The 20379-nt window shown below is 35.0% G+C and overlaps 1 protein-coding gene across 9 annotated transcripts in view; it reads right to left on the bottom strand.

Annotated features, from left to right (window-relative positions):
• Positions 1-20379, bottom strand: part of SDCCAG8 (SHH signaling and ciliogenesis regulator SDCCAG8) — a 185448-nt gene that overhangs the window by 106103 nt on the left and 58966 nt on the right. The gene's annotated exons all lie outside the window — the stretch shown is intronic.

Here is a 20379-nt window from a genome sequence, read left to right as displayed (position 1 = left end):
GGGAAAGTAAAGGGTAGAATTTTCAAATTCATTTTCAAATTCAGCAGGAAGCAATAAGCAATTTTAATACATAAAAATGTAATCCCCTTTTGGAAAACAAAATGATGTCTAAATAGAGTTTTACACTTAGGATTTAAGCACATTTCAAATTTCCTCCTGTCATTACTGAATATTCTGAATAACTTCCAACTATATTTAACACATCAGGCAAGATAAACTAAATAATTTTTTTACATTTATTACACTATAAATATTCAGTTTATTCCCATCAAAATTGTACATTACCAACATATTATAAGACAACTTATTTTAAGTTGTTTATTTAAAAAGACCTATGTAATAATGAGTATACAGCTTTCAGTTGGAGTAGATTTTCTATATCTTTCAGATTAGAATACTAAATGAAAATGGCTTGTTTCTTTAAAATATTTTAAACTGTTACAGTCATATCAATATATTTTCATCTCATAATTAAATATAATTAAAGAGATGAAAAACATAATAGAAAAGTCTACTAAGTTTCAGCAAACACTTATGAAATTAACAAAAAAGCAAAGAAGTATAGAATTGAAATTATATGTTAACTTTAAAACTTCAAAAATTCCCTCATTAATTTTTTTATGTAGTGCTATATGTAAGAAACTGTACTAAACATTATGGTGGACTCGGAGTTTCTATCTCTTCATTCAGGAGTTAACAATTCAGTTGAGTCAGGGAGACATAACACACACAAAAAGACTATCAAAATACAAAGCATGTAGAAAACAACAAATGAGTCTTTGAGAAAATCTGTGCTTTACCTGGCCAGTTTAGGGATATCCTAGCATGAGCAAGAAAAGTGGGAAAGAAGGTAAGGGCAGACAAACTCACGGACTGACAGATTAGACCAACCATGAAAGGTCTTGAATTCTAGATTTATAAAGCTGTGTTTTTCTTATAGATAATGAGGAAATATATAAAGTTTCAAATTGTCTTCAAAAGAAAATGTGCAACAGTTTTTATAAGCACTCTCCAATGACAACAACACATTAGAATTAGGTTGTAAGTTTATAGCAGCTGCCTTCTTAATCTCACGTAATAAAAAGTCAGAGGCTACAATGAAAGCCAGTCAAACACAGAGATAAAGAACATCAGTCCAAGAGTCAACACAAATCAGGGTTTCAGACACAGCTCCAGCACTTTCCAGCTCTGTGATCTTGGACAAGTCACTCAACTGTTACTCAGTTTCTTCAGTCTACAATGGGAGTGATAACTCTAGCAAGCTCCTAAAACTACTATGAAGATTAAATGAGATGATGAGTACTTAGCAGAGTGCCTAGTTGAATAAGACAGCTAGTATCACTGTTACTACTGATTTTTCTCTATCTTTCCAGAGCAGCAAAGATATAAGGAGAGAAAAAAATGACCTGCCAAAGGATATATGGTTTTCACTGAGGACTAAAGAATTCTTGATTTAATTCAATGCAGTTCCCCCCAATAAAGCACTATTTTGGCAAAAACAGAATAAAACTTTATTTTAATTTCAAAAAGCAAAAAAGTACTTTTGTTAGGAATATGGAAAATTACTGCCTGCTCCTGATTATCTGTGCCAGAGAAAGAGCTTATTGGTGCAGATAATCAAAATCAACAACTAATCTAACCAGCTGGACCAGGGCTCAACACTTACTCTGAGTCAGGAAAATCTGCCATGGCACCAACTCCAACAGTTAGAAGAGGAATCTCTTGCCAGAAATGCCATGCTCCCACTGGCAGGATAACCCTTTGCCTCACCCAACTAGGTCAGGGCTGCTTCCTTGGCTGTATGTAGTGCCTCACGGATCAAAGACCAACAACAGTCAGAGGCCAATTGTACATTACTCTCAAAGTACACTATTCACCTGCCATGTACAGTGCAGTCTCATATGGCCATCTTTTGGCTAGCTGGGCAAAAGACAAGTCAAGATAGCTTTACATTTTACCAAAAGACACACTTCAAAGTCACGAATGTAACCACCAGAACAACTGAAATAGAAACTGTTAAAAGGGGCCACCTGAGGAGAACAGTACCAAGGACGGGATATGGAGAATGGGAGACTCATTACTGTTCATTTATAATTCACACTGTAGGAAGTTTTCTTCTTAATCATGGACTTATGTAAACTTTATCTTGATCACTTACTAGATTTTCTTATCAAAGTAATGGACGAAAGTCAAAGAGTACTCAATTGCTCATCATAACAAAGAAGGGCCAGTGCCCATGCTCTACCTCCCACCCATCGCTGAGCCTGATCCTCACTGGCACTCACCATCCACTCCTGATGTTTATCTTCATATTTTAAAATAACATGCTTATAATGCTATTTCTTGATTTTGCTATTTTATTATCTACTGACTTCCTATGTTAAAAAAGGTAGTCGTTTAGGTCTCTTATACCATCCACCCAACATATCCAACTCAGCCTCCCAACACAACAGTTTTGGTTAAATCATTAGTCATTAGCTCATCCACATTATAATGCTTATAGAAATATTATTCACCACTAAGACATGCATTATTTTGCTTAGATTAATTTTCTTGTGCAACATTTTAATATTTCTGGAATTAACTGCTTAGTTTTTAATGGTTTATTCTTCTAAGTAACTGACACTTTTTTCCTCAAATGTTTAAAAAGATCTGTCAAATACTTAAAAATTTTTTTCAAATGATGAAGCACATTAGATAAATTATCAGTTCCTTCATTTTTTTCCGCCTAGATACATCCTTCTTGGTGCCTTATGTTTAGCCTGGCTGATCTCTGTCTTGGGTCAAGCCTTACCCACACTCTTTATTAGAGTTCCCTGTTTTCTGGGTTTTAGGTCATCCTGTTTTTCAGTTTATTCCCTTTTTTGGTTGAAATACATTCTCAAGGCAACTTTCACAAGAAATACATTAAAAAAAGTATCTGTAGCCTGAAAATGCTGTTATTTTATGCATACACTTGATAGTTTGACTAGGTATAAAAATCTATGCTGAAATTAATTTTCATTCAGGATTTTTAAGCAGCTACTCCTCTGTCTTCAAGATTCTAACATTACAATTGAAAAGCCCTATGCCATTTTGATCCCTAATACTTGGTCTATGATTTGCTTTTTCGTTTCTGAAAGTTTTTATAATCATTTTCTCCCCTGGTATTTTGGAATTTTATAATGTAAGACTTTGGAATAGCCTTTTCCTTTGCTTTGTACTGGGTTTTCAGTGGATCCCTTTCAATCTGGAGGTTTGCTTTCTTTAGTTTGGAGAAATTTTTTTGCATTATTATTTTACAATATTATGATGTCATACATTTTAATAATTCTTCTGGAACTCCTGGACATTGGTTTTTTGGCTCTATTGGACTGATCATCTCATTTTCTTATATATTCTATCTTTTTGTCTTCTAACTTCTAGGAGATTTCCTTGACCTCATCTTCCAAAACTTCTACTAAATTTAGGAAAAACATTTTACCACATTTTTTGTTTCCATAAGCCATTTGTTTTCACTGTTTTTACATATGCTATTTTAATCTTGGAGCTATAATATCTCATCCCTCCATTAGAAATACTAGAGTACTTTATTTGGTTTTTTTTAACATTTTTTATTGATTTATAATCATTTTACAATGTTGTGTCAAATTCCAGTGTTCAGCACAATTTTTCAGTCATTCATGGACATATACACACTCATTGGCACATTTTTTTCTCTGTGAGTTATCATAACATTTTGTGTATATTTCCCTGTGCTATACAGTGTAATCTTGTTTATCTATTCTACAATTTTGAAATCCCAGTCTATCCCTTCCCACCCTCCACCCCCCGGGAACCACAAGTCTGTATTCTCTGTCTGTGAGTCTATTTCTGTCCTGTATTTACACTTTGTTTTTGTTTGTTTGTTTGTTTTTGTTTTTGTTTTTTAGATTCCACATATGAGTGATCTCATATGGTATTTTTCTTTCTCTTTCTGGCTTACTTCACTTAGAATGACATTCTCCAGGAGCATCCATGTTGCTGCAAATGGCATTATGTTGTCGGTTTTTATGGCTGAGTAGTATTCCATTGTATAAATATACCACAGCTTCTTTATCCAGCCACCTGTTGATGGACATTTAGGCTGTTTCCATGTTTTGGCTATTGTAAATAGTGCTGCTATGAACATTGGGGTGCAGGTGTCATCCTGAAGTAGATTTCCTTCTGGATACAAGCCCAGGAGTGGGATTCCTGGGTCATATGGTAAGTCTATTCCTAGTCTTTTGAGGAATCTCCACACTGTTTTCCATAGTGGCTGCACCAAACTGCATTCCCACCAGCAGTGTAGGAGGGTTCCCCTTTCCCCACAGCCTCTCCAGCATAGAAATACTAGAGTACTTTAAATGTTCTCCTCTGCTTATTATAGATTGCCTTAGTTTCCTTTCTTTCTGTTTGTCTGTTTTAGACACTCTATTATGTAAGAGGCTTTTGTCAAACACATAATGATACTTGACTGTCCTTTCATATTTGAGAATAAAGTACTTAACATAAGTTTGAATGTAATGGTTTCAGGTAATGTGATAGTTTATTGTTTGGCAAGTCCTCACTTTTAACTTCCTTCCACTTACTGAAATACGGTATCTCTCCTGAATGACCTTGGGCATAGTCATCTGATTTCACTTGGCCAATGGAATTTTCAGGTCTATAATGAAAGCAGAAGTCATAAATATGTTTACGTGGTTTGGCTTTGTTTTTATATTCTGGTGATTCTCCACAAGAAAAACATGCCCTGGATAGCTGCTGCCCCTTTTGTCTGGATCACACAATAAATACACGTGGAACTTCTAGAACCAAACCCAAACAACAGCCCAGACAACCCACAGCCCACAACCTGAAGCAGAACTACCCAGTCAAATGCAGCATGGATCAGCCAAATCTCACTTGACCTTAAGAGTCATAAACATGAGCATAAATGATTGCTAAGTCATGAGTTTTTTTCAGTACAAAGTGACTGACAAGCCACTCTAAAGAAACAAAGAGTGCTACAATACTGTGTATCACCTTAGAATTTAATTTCATTTTTGAAACAACTGTATGAAGCATATAAGGCAGTTAGTTATCCTTGTTGATACAAATAAGAAATTGAGGGTCAAAAACATTCCAAAGAAGTAAATCTAAGCCTTGAAGCAGATCTTCTGACATTGTTCCTCCATACTATACCATAAATTAGACAACAGCTTCCAATCCTTTTTCTTTTCTTTTCAACCAAGACCCATTGTAAGAAATCCATTTTACATCACAATTTAGAAACATAAACATGTTTGCACACATATGTATAAGTGTAACTATCATTTCATAAAACAGTATTAATCCTCATGTATCTGTGGAGCACTCAGTTATTTCCTACTCCTTCTTATTCTATTCCAATTCTTTTCAAAAAACTTCGTTTTACTCCATAAAATTGATTTCATGATTCTACAATTTGAAAAACAAGAGTATATTTCTGTTTTTTTTAAAAAACTATGTATTTTTACATAAATTTAGTAAAATGAAATAATTTCACTAAGAGTCCTAGTATACACTTCTCTTGATTTCCTGAGGAAAAAAATATCTTAAGAAATGAAAGTACAACCTCTTTTAAAAAGTATAAATCATCTTAATCCTAAAGGATAACTTTATCTGGAAAGAAAAAGTAGCATACAGGAACTATTTTAATCCAATAGTAGTGATTTATCCCTGCTACTAAACATTACGTGACTGAAAACTAATTTACTAATCTTTAATAGGGTAACTTATTCGTGTACATAACAAGAAAATGAGGAGAATAGAAAAAAAATACTACAGAACAGTAGAAAGACTGGAACCCTAAGTCCTTGCACAATGAGAAAGAAAAACCTGTGGTTTAGAAGCTGATGAAATTTGAGAATGTGAATTTATCACTCAGAAACCAATGGATGAATTCATAGAATATATTTAGGAAAGTAAAGTGGTATATGATATTGAAGAATAAAATGTAACAGTCTGTCACTTGGGACAGACATAGTAGTTTCTATCAAATTCTGCGTGGGTAGAATGAATGTACTCATTAGAGAATGAGTATTCACCTGTCGATGCCTTAATTAACTCATGGATGCTAACAACTTTACCAAATCGTTAATAAAGCTTTGTCTGGAGCTACACCAGCTACCTGTGGCTATTTAAACTTAATTTAATTAAAATAGAAAATGTAGTTCCTCAGGTGCATTAATCATAAAAGAGGTCAATAACCACATATGGATCCTGGCTGCCCGATTGGATGGTGCTGGTATAAAATATCTCATCACAGAAAACTACTGGGCAACACTGATCTAGAACATAGCAAAATTTACTTCACACACAATGTGCCTCTTAAAACCCTTGGCCTACAACATGGCCTGGGTAGAAGACACAAACAGACATTAGGAAAAGACTAACTCAGCTTGCTATACCAAACTCAGGTTCGGCTGCTCACTGCTCAAAAGCCAACAATCAAGAGGCAAATGTTGGCAGAAAGGAAAGTTGCTTTAATTAGAAAGCCTGCAATCTGAGGAGAAGGTGGACTTACGTCCCGAGACCAACTCAAAAGATTCTGCTCAGCCGTGAACATTTTTAAAGGGAAAAGGGGGAAACAATTTCAGTCATTAGAGCAGGAAGTCACATTCTTCATCCCTTTTTTCCACTGCGTGCAGACCTGCTGACTTTTCCTGATCTTCCTCTGGATGCTACCTTGCCCATGCAGTCTGCCTGCAAATCTAATGGGGATGCTGGGGGTAAAGAGTCAGTCATTCTTTAACTACTTAATTCTTCATTCTTGCTCCTTTTAATCCAGGAAAGGAGTCAGGAGGTTAGGCAATCAATGCATTGTGTACATTCAGTAGAACAGAAGCCAGGAGTTAGGTGAAGTGTTACCTTAGTGATCTCCTTTCTATAACTAAGGTTTAAGGGGAGTAGAAATAGACAAACAGGAAAGGAGCAAAAGAACTGCTTACAAATCCCCACTTGTCAGACATCATTCCATTTCTATGGGATTAGGGGCAAAGGTCCGTCTTCTGTAACTTCTTCATGCTGGTATAGGGTGCTGAATTCTTAGAGTGGAAGATGTTGACATGGGTCTGTAGCATCTCTTTGCTGACAGTTTTAGTTGCCCACTTGCATATATGGGCAGAACAAGCTACAATTATTTTGATGCCCACAAAGATAGAGATTATTATGAGCAATAATGTTGATCCCATTCTCTTGAGGCCAGTTCTTAGAATTGTGCTGGCCATAGATTCAGTGCTGCTCAAGATGGAGCAGCTTATGTCATGGCTACAGTCATGGCTGGTCATCATGCAGTTTTTCCCTCTAGTGTCAGTTATAATATCAGTAAAGTGACTCAGGAATGTGCATCAGACACTGACCCTGTGACTCTATTGTCTTAATCATTGACTGCTTGAGCATAATCTTTTGTGACTCAGGGAGGCTTGGGAGACTTCAGTCTTTCTACAAAACAAGAGGCAGGGAATGTGGAGGGAAGGCCTTGTACCTGGGGGGCCCTGCAGGGTTCTGCTCAGTTCCAAGATGGTCTGGATCAAATGTCACTCTAGCAAACACAAGGCTCTTACTTTGCAAAGCTTTGGCCAAGATTCACTTTGAAGAAGCATTTCCCCATGAGACTTTACGGGTAGACTTGAAGAAGTGGAGTTTGGATATGCTTAGCCTCAGATCTCAAAGTTTACATCCTTTACAACACAAGACTCCACACAGCATGAGAATCAACACCGCACTGGACCTTTTAGCCTCCCCAACACAATATGTAACATTTTGGTGAAACTTTTCAATTTTCTATTTGCTTCTAAAGTGGCTACTAAGTCAGTTCTTACTCTAAGAAAATATTTTTAAAATAATTTTAAGAATAGTTTTTTTTTCTTTCCATAATGTGAAAATAAGTAGCATTAACTAATCACTTATACTCAGAAGCACTACCTTAAAGCTAAATAGCCCTCAGCCAAAACAAGTTTTCAAAACAGACGAAATGGGAATACCGCAGAAAAGAAGAGCCTTTCTAAAAGTATGTATCTAAAGAAGAGAAGAATTTAAGATATCTGATACAGAGTTGATTCTGCTACATTGTAACAATACAGCAGACTTTTTGGTTAAGCCAAGCTTACATCTTTGTTCTGTCATGCCAGAAAATTCAGGGGCAAAAATAAGAATCACTGCAGCGCTCTGGTCAGTTTACAAAAAAGAGCCCAGGTGATAAGACTACTTTTTTGGGCTGGTTTCGTAAATGTTTTATGCTTGCAAGAGAAAGGGCTTGCTTTGCACTCTCATGAATGTAAGTTTCTGCCCATCACAGAGAAAATATCAGGCCATTCATAAAGTCTATATTTTTTTTCTTTAAAATATTGAGGTGCTTTTTTTGGCCCCAATTCTATCCTGCTCTTTCAGTGTTCTAAAATTGCTAAATGTCTAATGACATACAGATGGATAAAGAAAATGTGATATATATATACATATACATACATATACATATATATAATATTTGTGTATATATACACAATGGAACATTATGCAGCCATAAAAAGGAAGGAAATCCTGCCATTTGTGACAACATGGATAGACTGAGGGACACTATGTTAAGTGAAATAAATCAGATAGAGAAAGACAAATACTATATGATCTCACTTATATGTGGAATATAAAATAAAACAAATTCAGAGACACAGAGAACAGATTGGTGGTTGCCAGAGGTGGGGAGTGGGGTGTGGAGTGTGGGCAAAATGGGTGAAAGCTACAAAAGGTACAAAATGGTCAAAAGGTACAAACTTCTTGTTTTAAGATAAGTAAGTTCTGGGAATGTAATGCACAGTATGGTGACTAAAGTTAACAACACCATATTGTATATTTGAAAGTTGTTACTAAGAGAGTAGATCTTAAGAGTTCTCATCACAAGAAAAAAATTTTAACTATGTAAGGTGATGGATGTTAACTAAATTTATTGTGGTAATCACTTCCCAATACATACATACATCAAATCATCATATTGTCTACCTAAAACAAATTTAATGTTATATGCCAAATTATTTCAATAAAACTAGAAAAATAAATTTATATTTTTTCATATAACATTTAAATATACATATATTTTAATGTGCATATAATATATATTAAATCATATATGTGCACATATATTAAATATATAATACATTCAAACTAATTTATAATGCTATTAAATAAAACAATTAGGGACACTAGTGAAAAAAGCTAAGAAGCAACTGTGACTCCTTCCATTCTCCCCTGAGTATGGAGCCACGGTGCTTTAGTGAGGGACACGGAGTCGATGAAGATGATCTCACTGTTTCTGAGGTCAGAGTCACCACTGCAAAGGAGTCTTTGACTTGCATTTCCTAACAAATTAACACAATTCTCTTTTTATAGTGACTCTAAATTTAATTCACATTTAAAAATGTTAGACCTAATTAACCCAATCCTTTTGAAGGCACTTCAAAAGTATTTCTGCTTGCTACACTAAGTACATTCAAAAGAAAAATAAACTTGCAGTTGTTTCTCTCAAAGTGAACTGTAATAAAAACAGGAAGGTCTCCTTTCCGATGGGATATCCTTATATAAAAAGATTAGTATTTTCAAAGGCCAAAGATTATTTGACATGCTTTTCTCTCTCATGGAAGAGGAACAATCTAATAAGCATAAAAGATGGAAAATAAAAAATTACAAAGGAAATTTGTAAAAAATTACAAAGGAAAAAGGAAAAAAATCTACAAAGTTACTCCAAACTCAAATGTTCATTACAGTTGACTTTTATCACTATTTGAAAATTGTTTTATTATCAATTGAGAAAATCAAAGTAAAAATAAAATAATGCTAATTTAGGAAAACAGACTGTTAATTTATTCCTTTAAACAATTCCTTCCCAAGCCCTCAGTTCAACACAATAAATATTTTTGGTTACCTCTGTGCCTACTGTGTGCCAGACATTGTATACTATGTATATTATGTATTTTATATATATATATATATATATAAAACCCAAATTATATATATAATCCAGATGGCCAACCAGTTACAAATATATATATCCAATCTGTCCACTCTTCACCTCACTCTTTCTTATCCCATTTAACTATTAAAATATAAGCTAATTTTCTACCATTTTGATAAAAAAGCAAATCCAAGGATACATTATTATTTCCTCCTCAAATTTATAATCATCTGGGCTATAGTAAATAACAACTTACCACAATACTCTGGTTTAATTCTTATAAAAGTTTATAGTATAAAATATCTTATAAGCATCAATATTAAGGCTTCCAGATTCATGTTAAATGAACTCTAACTATAATTTTCACATTATATTACTATATTTTGGGTATTATTTTGTTCCTTATATCTCTGTATATTAATATTTTCCAATAGAATAATTTAAAATGCATTAGACTATATAACTAGAATAACTGGTCATATTGCCTACTCCTGTTGCTATTGCAACATTCCCTACATGTAGAAATATGACTGAACACACACACACAAAGACTAAATATAAAACCACACCAAAACAATTTTAATAAGCCAGAGAATAAAAGGCATTTTCAAGATATCTTTATATCTTCATACTTATTTATTATATTTCTCTACCTATAAAGATAAATAAATTTAAATGACCCAAAAATACTGCTATTCTTAAAGTATTTATCATTAAGAACTTTTTTTTATTATTAAATGTATTTACAATAATTTCAGGTTCTCATTATGAGATTATTTAAAAGGTATCAAGGATAACATTAATAATTCTAAATTAGTTTTTTGTAAGTTTTTTCCAAATTGACAGTATTACCTTAAATGAATTGCAGCAAAAAGGTGGAGCTTCAACAATTTCCTATTATTTTCCATTTATGATTTAAATGTAACATTTTTTTCAGACACTATAATTACAGGAATAACAACACAATATTCAAGTATGCTTTTCAAAGTCAAAAAAATTTTAGAGTAGATATAAAAGTACTGACAGTTACAAAATTGCAATTTCCAAAAAGAGCTAGTTAATAAATCTGCCATTATTCCAACAGTAAGCATGTTTTTTCAATTATTTTATTAGCTATTAAAAATTGTCAAAAAAAATAAATTGGTCCATTTATTCTTAGCTAGAAAAACGGGGAATTCTGGCATAACTATTTTGTCTCTTAGATAATGCACATGTTTTTATCATTTTGCAGCTGGAACAGATTAAAACTCTTATACTCAATGCTGCTTTTATAGGAGTTGTCAGAAAAAAATCATTTAAATATTCTGATTCCTAAAGGGAAAATACAAGGGAAGGTTTTGGGCTATTTGGCACCTAACTCTCAGGACTTCGGTGTACACTTTTAACTTATCAAATAAAATTCCTCTTCCTTAAATATTGTGCTAGCTATATTTCTTCTACAAAAATGTGTTCCTACCAAAAGGACCCTAAAACATTTGGGAGTTTAACTCCCCTGTTTACATCAAGACTTCGTTTAATAAAAGCACAGGCCTTAAAAAAAAAAAACAAAAAGGATACAGTTAAAGGCAGAAGTCATCTCAGTCATCATCTTTGTCTGTCCCCTCCCTTTACAGATGAGAACACTACTGAGGCCCACTGAACCGGACTAAAACCCAGGCTGATACCTAGCTGCTTTCAAATGTGGAACAATGCCAAACCACAAAGCTAACTCAGTTACAAGCACAAACAAGCCTCTATTGGCAATAATTAATTTTTTAAAATGCAATAAAGAAAACACATCATCTGTTTCTTCTCTGACAACTGTTAATTCAACAAGGAGTTTTTCTTTTTGCTCTGTGCATTCTCTTATTAGTTAAATTACGTCAATCTTGACAATCAGAACAAATTTAAGACTCAGACTCCCCTTTTTAAAAACTAGTTTCATAAGACCATAGACATCATTTCTTAGTTTAGAAAAAAAAAATTTTCTTGGGCTTTATTTTTTATCAACATTACTGTTTAGTATAAAATATTTCTTTTCTCTCAAACCAAGAAAAACTCAAACATTTAGACCTATTTAAGATTGCCCCACCTTTCACTTCAAACTGAACAATTTTTTAATAGGAAATCGTATTTTAATTTCTTACTAAACCAGTTTCAAATGACTGAGGAAGGGAAACTCCTACATAAGGAGTCTGGACACAGTACAGATGATGGAATACAGCACCCCTTTTCCCCCATGCAAATATACTGAACCTCTGTGAGGTCACCTCTGTCTGCCTATCCAGTTTCTGTTACTCCTTGGTGTACCTGATTGCAGAGGACATTAATATCAAATCATCTGGCTCTAAAACTCTAAAGACAGTAAATGAGATGGAATATTACTGAAAGCATACCTACAGCATTCAGACCTACAGGCTCTTCCCTGAACGCTTATGCTTGGATTCAAAATATTCTGACCACTGAAACAGCATGTCTGTCTTCCACTCACCTCTTTGCTGCTACTCTGCTCGTGACACAAAACAGATCCTCTTCCACTGGGAAACTGGACAATTTAACCTTATCTTGTTGGAGGATTTTCACCAAAATTAATGAGATGTTCTTATGTGAAGAGGAGACAGCAAATTTTAACAACAAAACTAGGTTTATTTTTAGAGGCACAACTGATTGAAAAAAAAAATCCTTCTGTACTGAGACATGGTGTACGTGATCTCACCTTATGGGGAGTTTTTAGAAAATTCACTTTAGCTGTGAATTATATATATATATTTCTGTAAAATACTATTTGGGGAACTGAAGAATTTATTGTACTAAGCTTTAACTCTAAAACGACCTATATTTTCTAACTAATTTTGGCAAGAAGCTTTCAGTATAGAGTAGATGCTTTAGTTAATAAATATTTTGAGTATGATTCCTTCAAATTAACAGCATCCACATACAAAGGACTAAGTTCCTCTATTCAATTTATTGACCATCTATTGAATCATAAAAGCTCTATGTAGGTATACAGCTTTTCATAGTTTAGGAAACACTTTCATATGCAGTCCTGAATTTATATGTTGTGACAACTAGAAAACACATAGTTCTTGCTTTCACTCATATTCATAGAGAAAAATAAGATAGGCATAGAACACATAAATAGAGGGTAGTGATTACAAAGGAACTTTTTTTGTATTGAAATATAATTCACATACAGCATTGTTAATTTAGTAGTACAACATAATGATGTCTGTAGACGGACATGATGCTCTTAAAAGGAGAGTAGGTCAATAGAATGAATAGAAGAAATCTCAAAAAAATGATCTTATAGACTCTAATTCCTCAAATTTCAAATTTAGTCCATTAACATTCAGACTGTTTAGACGAAGAAATTGGAATTTCAGGCAGGCCCACTTCCCTTCCATTGGGAGTTTCCCAACACAAGTTTAAATCCTGCCAACTACAAATCTGCTTCATATTCACAAAGACACTTGGATTTCTTAGCCATCCATGCCTCATTTTTCACTATTTGCCATCTGTAATCCTCTGTCTCATGGCTCAGCGGTACCTAAGGACAGTTAATTGTACACAGTAGTTACAAAAGTAAATGTCCTTTGACTTGGACAGAATTATTTTGATGAAGGAAAATGGTCTGGTTCTTAAACAGGAAACAAAAATATCAGTTAAAAAGCATATGGAAGCTAGCATGGAAAATATCAAGCCATAAGAGAGGCCTTCAGCTACAGGTTGCAGGGCTCTGCCCTGTCATTCCTACTATACTGTTTAAGCCACTGACTTTAATGAAGACACCAATGATATGCTGATCAAATATGCCTGTGACATAAAACTAAGAGGACCAGTTCATCATGGTCAAATGTTAAAAACAAGAGTCAAAAAGTTCAGACAAGCTAATACCATAGGTCCAAACTAAAATGATCAAGTTTCAGAGAGACAAATGAAAATATCTGTATTTACTACCCAATTGTAGGGCAGCAGACTTGTGCCATTAGGGGTTTTAATTGAATTTAAGCTCAGTAAGAGTTCACAACGAGGCATGTTTGATAAACACATAACGCAAATGATAACTGGCTCTGAAGCTAGATTAATACAAGCTGAGATGACAGCCCCACTTCTATGCACTGCTCAGGTCATACCAAAAATATCATATTCATTTATCATCACGATTCTATGAAGCAACTAGATAAAAGGGAACACGGTCAAGAGAGAGAGATGAGGATTACATTTATAGAGAATGTAAATAATAATCATAACTACATTAGTAAAAATAATAATTATTAACATTTATAGGTCAGTTATTAACGTCATCTCAAGGTTTTTACAAAGCCCTATAAAGTGGTAATTTTATCTATCTTCATTTTACACATAAGAAAACTAAGGCTTGGAGACGTGAAGTAATTTGCCCAAGTTCACCAAGTAGTAGATAGTAAAGTGAGAATCTGACCTTAGGCACTCTACCTTCAGGGCCCGAACTCTTGGCTACCTATCCCCACACCCATCCAGTTACTGTGACTCTAATTTCATGCTAGGCACTGACGCACTGGAATATCAAAGTAGGTAAGACATGTAAAGATCTCTGACCTCAAATAATTTATATTCTGATGAAAGAGACAGTTTTTTTAAAGTAAAAAAAAAAGAATTAAACATTATAGTAAGTTCCATGAAGGAAACAAACAAGGTACTATGAGAGAATAAGTGGGCACTGTGGCGAGGTATATGTTAGTAGTTAGAGAATTGGAAACATTTAAGTGGAAACCAAAGAAAGAAAGAGCTGACTAAGCACAGGAAGAGTTGGGGAGAACATATAAGGCAGATGTTTGTCCAAAGGCCTTGGTACGTTTGAGAAGCTAAAGGAAAACCATGAGGCTCAAGTGAACGGAGACAGAAGAGTCAGTGAGAAGAGCAGGTGTTAAGACAGTTGGGGATCAGATTGTGCAGGGTCTGGTAAGCTATGGAAAGGAGTTCCGATTTATGTTTCCAAACGCAAATGGGAAGACACTCCAAGTTGTTAAATGGAAGAACAATGCAACTTAATTCACATTGTGCTTTTGCTAATGTGTTGTGTATGGATTGAGGGGGACAGGCCTTCACAAAGCTAATATTGTGGGAGAAAGAAACCAGATAACAAACACAATAAATGAGGAAGTGAGACATGGAGTAAAATAAAGCAGAAAGAGGAAAGGGAGCACTGGGGGAAGAGGGTACAATTTAAAATAAGGTGTCCAGGGAAGGGCTCACAGAGAATATGATATTAGAGCAATGACTTGAAGGCATTAAGAGACTGATCTCTAAAGCTGTCATGGGGAACAGTGTTCCAGGCAAAGGGAACAGTAAAGACAAATGCCCTGAAGTAGGACTGTATCTGATGTGTTTGAGGAAAAGCAAGGAAGCCATTGTGGCTAGCGCAGGGTGATGGAGGAGAACAGTAGGAGATGCGGGCAGAGAGGTAACAGGAGGGCCAGACTGGGCAGCACCTGGTAGATCAATTCTAAGAACTTTGCCTTCCACCATGACTAAGCTGGGGAACCACTGGGAGTTGCAATCAGAAGGACAAGATTCGACACAGGTTTTGGCAGACATCTCTGTCTGTGAAGGGACTAAAATGGGCTGAAGCAGGAAGAGGGAAGTCAATTAGGACATTATTACAGCAGCACCAGTGAAGATGAGAGCACCTAAAACTAGAGAATAGCGGTAGATATAACTGAAGAAAATACATAGATGGCAAGTAAGCATCTGAAAAGATGTTTAATATCATTAATCATTAGGGAATTACAAATTAAAAGCCACAGTGAGATACCATTACACATTTATTAGAATGGCCATATATAAAAAGACTGATCAAACACTTTAAGCAAATATAATTGCTAAAACACAATTATTGTTATAAAAGAAGTTATTTTCAACCTGATTCTAAAACTTTCTGCCTGATATAGCACAACAAAGATGAGCCAGGAGTTACAGGATCTGTCGCCCAGTTTATTGTCATCCAGGCACTATTAATAATTATTTAAACTTCATTCTTCAGCTCACTTAGACAATCGTTTACTTATTCATTCAACTAACAGATAAAACCTGTGGTAGGTCTTCTCTGTGCTGGGTACTAGAGATATAATGATGAATAAGATATGCATTCTGATTTTATAGTGGTTTACAGCCACTTCTGGCAAAAAAATTTAGTTTTCTGGGGCTCAGTGTTTTCCTCTTATCTCTTATGTCTCCATTTGTCCTCCAGGTCTATATGGGACAGTGTCTTTGCACATTCTGTTCCTTTTTGCCTTAACGGCCTTCCCTTCCCACTCTCTCTGCTTCCCTCCAGACTAGGATGAAATATGAATTTTATGGTAGAATCTTTTTTCTAGTAATAGTTTTATTGACATAATTCACACACAACTCTCCTATTAAAGTGTATAACTAACCATGTTTTAGTATATTCACAGAGTTGTGCAACCATCCCCTCAATCAATTTTAGAAGATTTTACCACACCAAAGGAAACTCCATACCCATCAGCTGTACTCCTTATTTGATTTCAATCCCCTCAGCTCCAAGCATTCACTCTACAGATTTCTGTCTCTATAGATTTGCCCATTCTGGACATTTCACATAAATGGAATCATCCAATATGTTGTCTTTTGTGACTGGTCTCTTTCACTGAACATAATATTTTTAAGGTTCAGCCACACTGTAGACTGTATCAGTACTTCATTCTTTTTTATTTCCAACATATGGATAATAGATAATCACATTTTATTTATCCGTTCATTAGTTGATGAACACTTGGGTTCTCATCAGTTTGGGGCTATTATGAATAATGCTACTATAAACACTCATGAACATATTTTTGTGTGGACATGTTTCATTTCTCTTGATTATATACCTAGTAGTAGAACTGCTGGGTCATATGGAAACTCTACACTGAAACTTTTGAGAAATTGCCAGGCTATTTTTCAAAGCAGCTGATAGTTTACAATCCTACCAGCAATGTATGAGGCTCCACTTTCTCCACAATCTCATCAACACTTGTTATTATCTGTCTTTTTGATTAGAGCCATCCGAGCAGGTGTGAAGGAGTATCTCATTTTGGGTCTGATTTGCATTTCTCTGATAGCTAATGACGACAAGCATCTTTTCACGTGCTTATTTACCATCTGTATATCTTCTTTGGAAAAATATCTATTAAGATTCTTGCCTGCTTTTGAATTGGGTTGTTTTTTGTTATGAAATTGTAAGCATGCCCTATATATACTACTTAAAAGTCTCTTAGCAGGTATGTGATCTGTAAAAATTTTCTCCCATTCGGTAGATTGTCTTTCCACTTTCTTGATGGTGTCCTTGAAACACAAAAGTTTTTAATTTTGATGATATCCAATATATCTCTTTTTTTTTTTTCTGTTGTTGCTTATGCTTTTCGTGTCAGATCCAAAAAACCACTGCCTGGTCCAAGGTCATGAAGATTTACGCCTACGTCTACTTTCAAGTGTTTTATAAGTCTAGCTCTCATATTCAGGTCTTTCATCCACTTTGAATTTACCTTTATATATAATGTAAGATAGACTCCCACCTTCGTTATTTTACATGTGGATATCCAGTTTCCTCAACACCATATGTTGAAAAACTATTTTCCCCCATTGAATTTTCTTATTATCCATATTAAAAATTTATTATTGACTGTTGAGTAGAATCTTTTTGAACCCTCTCCTACCACAGTAAGCTACCCGTCCACTGAGCCCTCATCTTCTTATTACACTTAAATACCTCACCAGACTGTAAAAGTTGTGTCAGCAATAAATACATTTTATTTCTCAATGCAACCCCAGTACCTATTTGTCAGTGATATATAATAGGCTATCAATAACTATCAGTTACATAAATGAATGCATAAGAATGAGGTAATCACTCTCAGCTCACTCACAGTCTAATCATCTATGAAATGAAGGGGGCAGACCAAGTCATGAAAGTCTTACAGGCTCTCGGTGCCCACCAGGTTATTGTTCTTTCCTATCTGAGGACCTCCCTCTGATCTTTCATAAGCAGCCCTTGAAACAAGGGAGGCTAAAGATAAAAATTACTGTCATGAATTTTTTATTGCTATGTGGTTGGAAAGCATTTTCTGAAAAATGGCAAGCTACGTGAAGTTACTCTCAACTACCAGCAATTGTTGTGGGGAAGGGGGCGTGGAGAAGGAGCTATAGCAATTATAGTTTAAAAAATCCATAATTACAGATCCCTCCTGAAAACACTGATATAATATAAGGCTGGATCTGTGGTTATGCTGATCGCTCCTGAGCTACAGCTGAATGTGAGGCAGAGTAGACGAGGCGAAAGGCCAGCTGTGTTCTCTGCATTAAGTGCCTTTAGACTGCCTTGCAAAATCGTCCTCCTTCCCTCTACCTACTTTCTGTTTTGTTCTGCTTTGTGTTTTCCTTTTCCTTTACTCTTCTTTTCTTGTTTTCATAACTGGAACAACTGTAGGGTCTTTCTTTCTCTCCTGGCTGTTGAGGCAAGTCTAAGGTATCCTAATTTCAGCATTCAGAGAATTCAGACATCAGGGTCTGCTCAAGAAAAGCCTGCTCATCAGTAAGTCACACTTCTTACACTGCACATTAGTAAGATATATATATACACACACATAAAACTATAGATCCACATGTAGATTTTAAAATATACAAATAAATAGATATTTGATCCATCCATTTGCCTTAACTCCCCTTTTAGACCAAAACATACCTGGCTCTTGTTCTATAAACCCTTTAAATGGCTTCAATCACTGAACCAGCCCTATTTTTCTATGATAAACTTAAGTGTAGAAACAAGATGAAAATGACACCCTAAAGTTTCTACCTCAAATTAGGATGAAAATGACCTCTCAGTATGAGTGAATTCAGATTTCTCTGCAGAAAATTCTGAGCAAGTGAAAGAAGGGCCTGAAAGAAAAGGTAGTCCTTGCAATGATGCGACACTCTTTCACATAAAACAATTCAACAACTGTTTTTCCTCCATCTTCTTAAGATTTCCCTGAAAGTTTTTAGCTCCCCTTTTTCCTTGGATGCCACTCTCACTAAGACATGAGTACTCTCTTGTACTTCACAGGGAACTTTCAACCATAGCTTGACTCATGACACTTCTGAAGCCAGGCTAATGCAATTACTTGCATGTTTTATTACCATGGGGGTGGTGGGGTGGGTAGGAGGTGGAGCGGGGAGAGAGAGAGAGAGAGAGACAGAGGAAGAGAGAGAATGAATATGAATGAGTATCAGAACTTCAGCTGTAAGTAGAGAAATTTATACAGAGAAAAATTTTCTGTTCCTCACGGGGAATGCCAAAAATTCTCAGGGAAGTCAGAAAGCAAGCCAGAAATAAGGACACTACTGCTTTCTTGTCTTTTCCCTAAAATGTAAATGTTAGTGTAACGGATCCACTTAAATACAGATGTTAACACCGAAAAGGGTTAAATTACCTTGACCATCTTTTAAGAATAGTAATATGAAAATCTAAACACCTTGCAACTTATTAACAGTCATAGGCAGCCTGCAGTTGTATCTAGAATCTCTGTCTAGAGCATCTCACGTTGGATTCCAATGATGGTCAGGGAAGCATGCCAGAGATATGTAAAACCTCTAAGAGAATTAAAAATTTGTTTTTTTAATTATTTTTTCATCTTTTTTTGTGGGGAGGCTTTAGGTTATTCATTTTCTTAATGGAGATACTGGGGATTGAACCCAGGACCTCAGGCATGCTATGCATGTAGTCTACCACTGAGTTATACCCTCACCCCCCAAAATTTGTTTTCATTCTGATGATTAAAAAAAAATCAAAATACAAAAACGTAACATGATCATCTTCTGGGTCATCTACACCCAGAACTGCCACAGCATTTCTTTCCATGGCTGCATTTGTCAGAGCACCAAGTAAAAACTGAAAGTGAAAACATTAACTATCATTGCCACATTTCTCCAAAGGAGTTACCAATGTATTCCTGGGGTTCATGAGTCCAAAGGAATACGTAACTCTGGCTGAGGGTATCTAATTCCGCAGGCTTCCTGAAAACTCACTACTCCTCCAAAATACTACCTTGGACAGTTTGCTGCTGCTTAAAATCTTTCCAATAGAACTTCATTCATAATTCAGAGTAGGGTTTTAATCCTTATTGCAGATTGAATGGTGTCTGTCTTGTAATTAAATTCAGCTGTTTAAAAGGCTAGACATTTTATTGTTCTATTATTAATCTTAATGAAAAGAATATAATCTAAAATTGATGACAATAGAATTTCATTCCTATAATCATAAAAGAAGTGTCATTTTAATAAAATCAGGAAATAATTGAGAAATTTGGAATGACACTTGAGACTCCAAGTAACTTTTATTGATTTTATTAATGCTTAATTCATAGTTAAGAAGAGCAGAGAAATATTTCCTATGTTTCTAGACACATAGGCTTTTAGAG

The sequence above is a fragment of the Camelus dromedarius genome, chromosome 21 (assembly GCF_036321535.1).
Source record: "Camelus dromedarius isolate mCamDro1 chromosome 21, mCamDro1.pat, whole genome shotgun sequence".
Taxonomy (NCBI): Eukaryota; Metazoa; Chordata; class Mammalia; order Artiodactyla; family Camelidae; genus Camelus; species Camelus dromedarius.
Note: the sequence above shows the minus strand (reverse complement) of the source record. Positions and strands in the feature narration are given on the sequence as shown.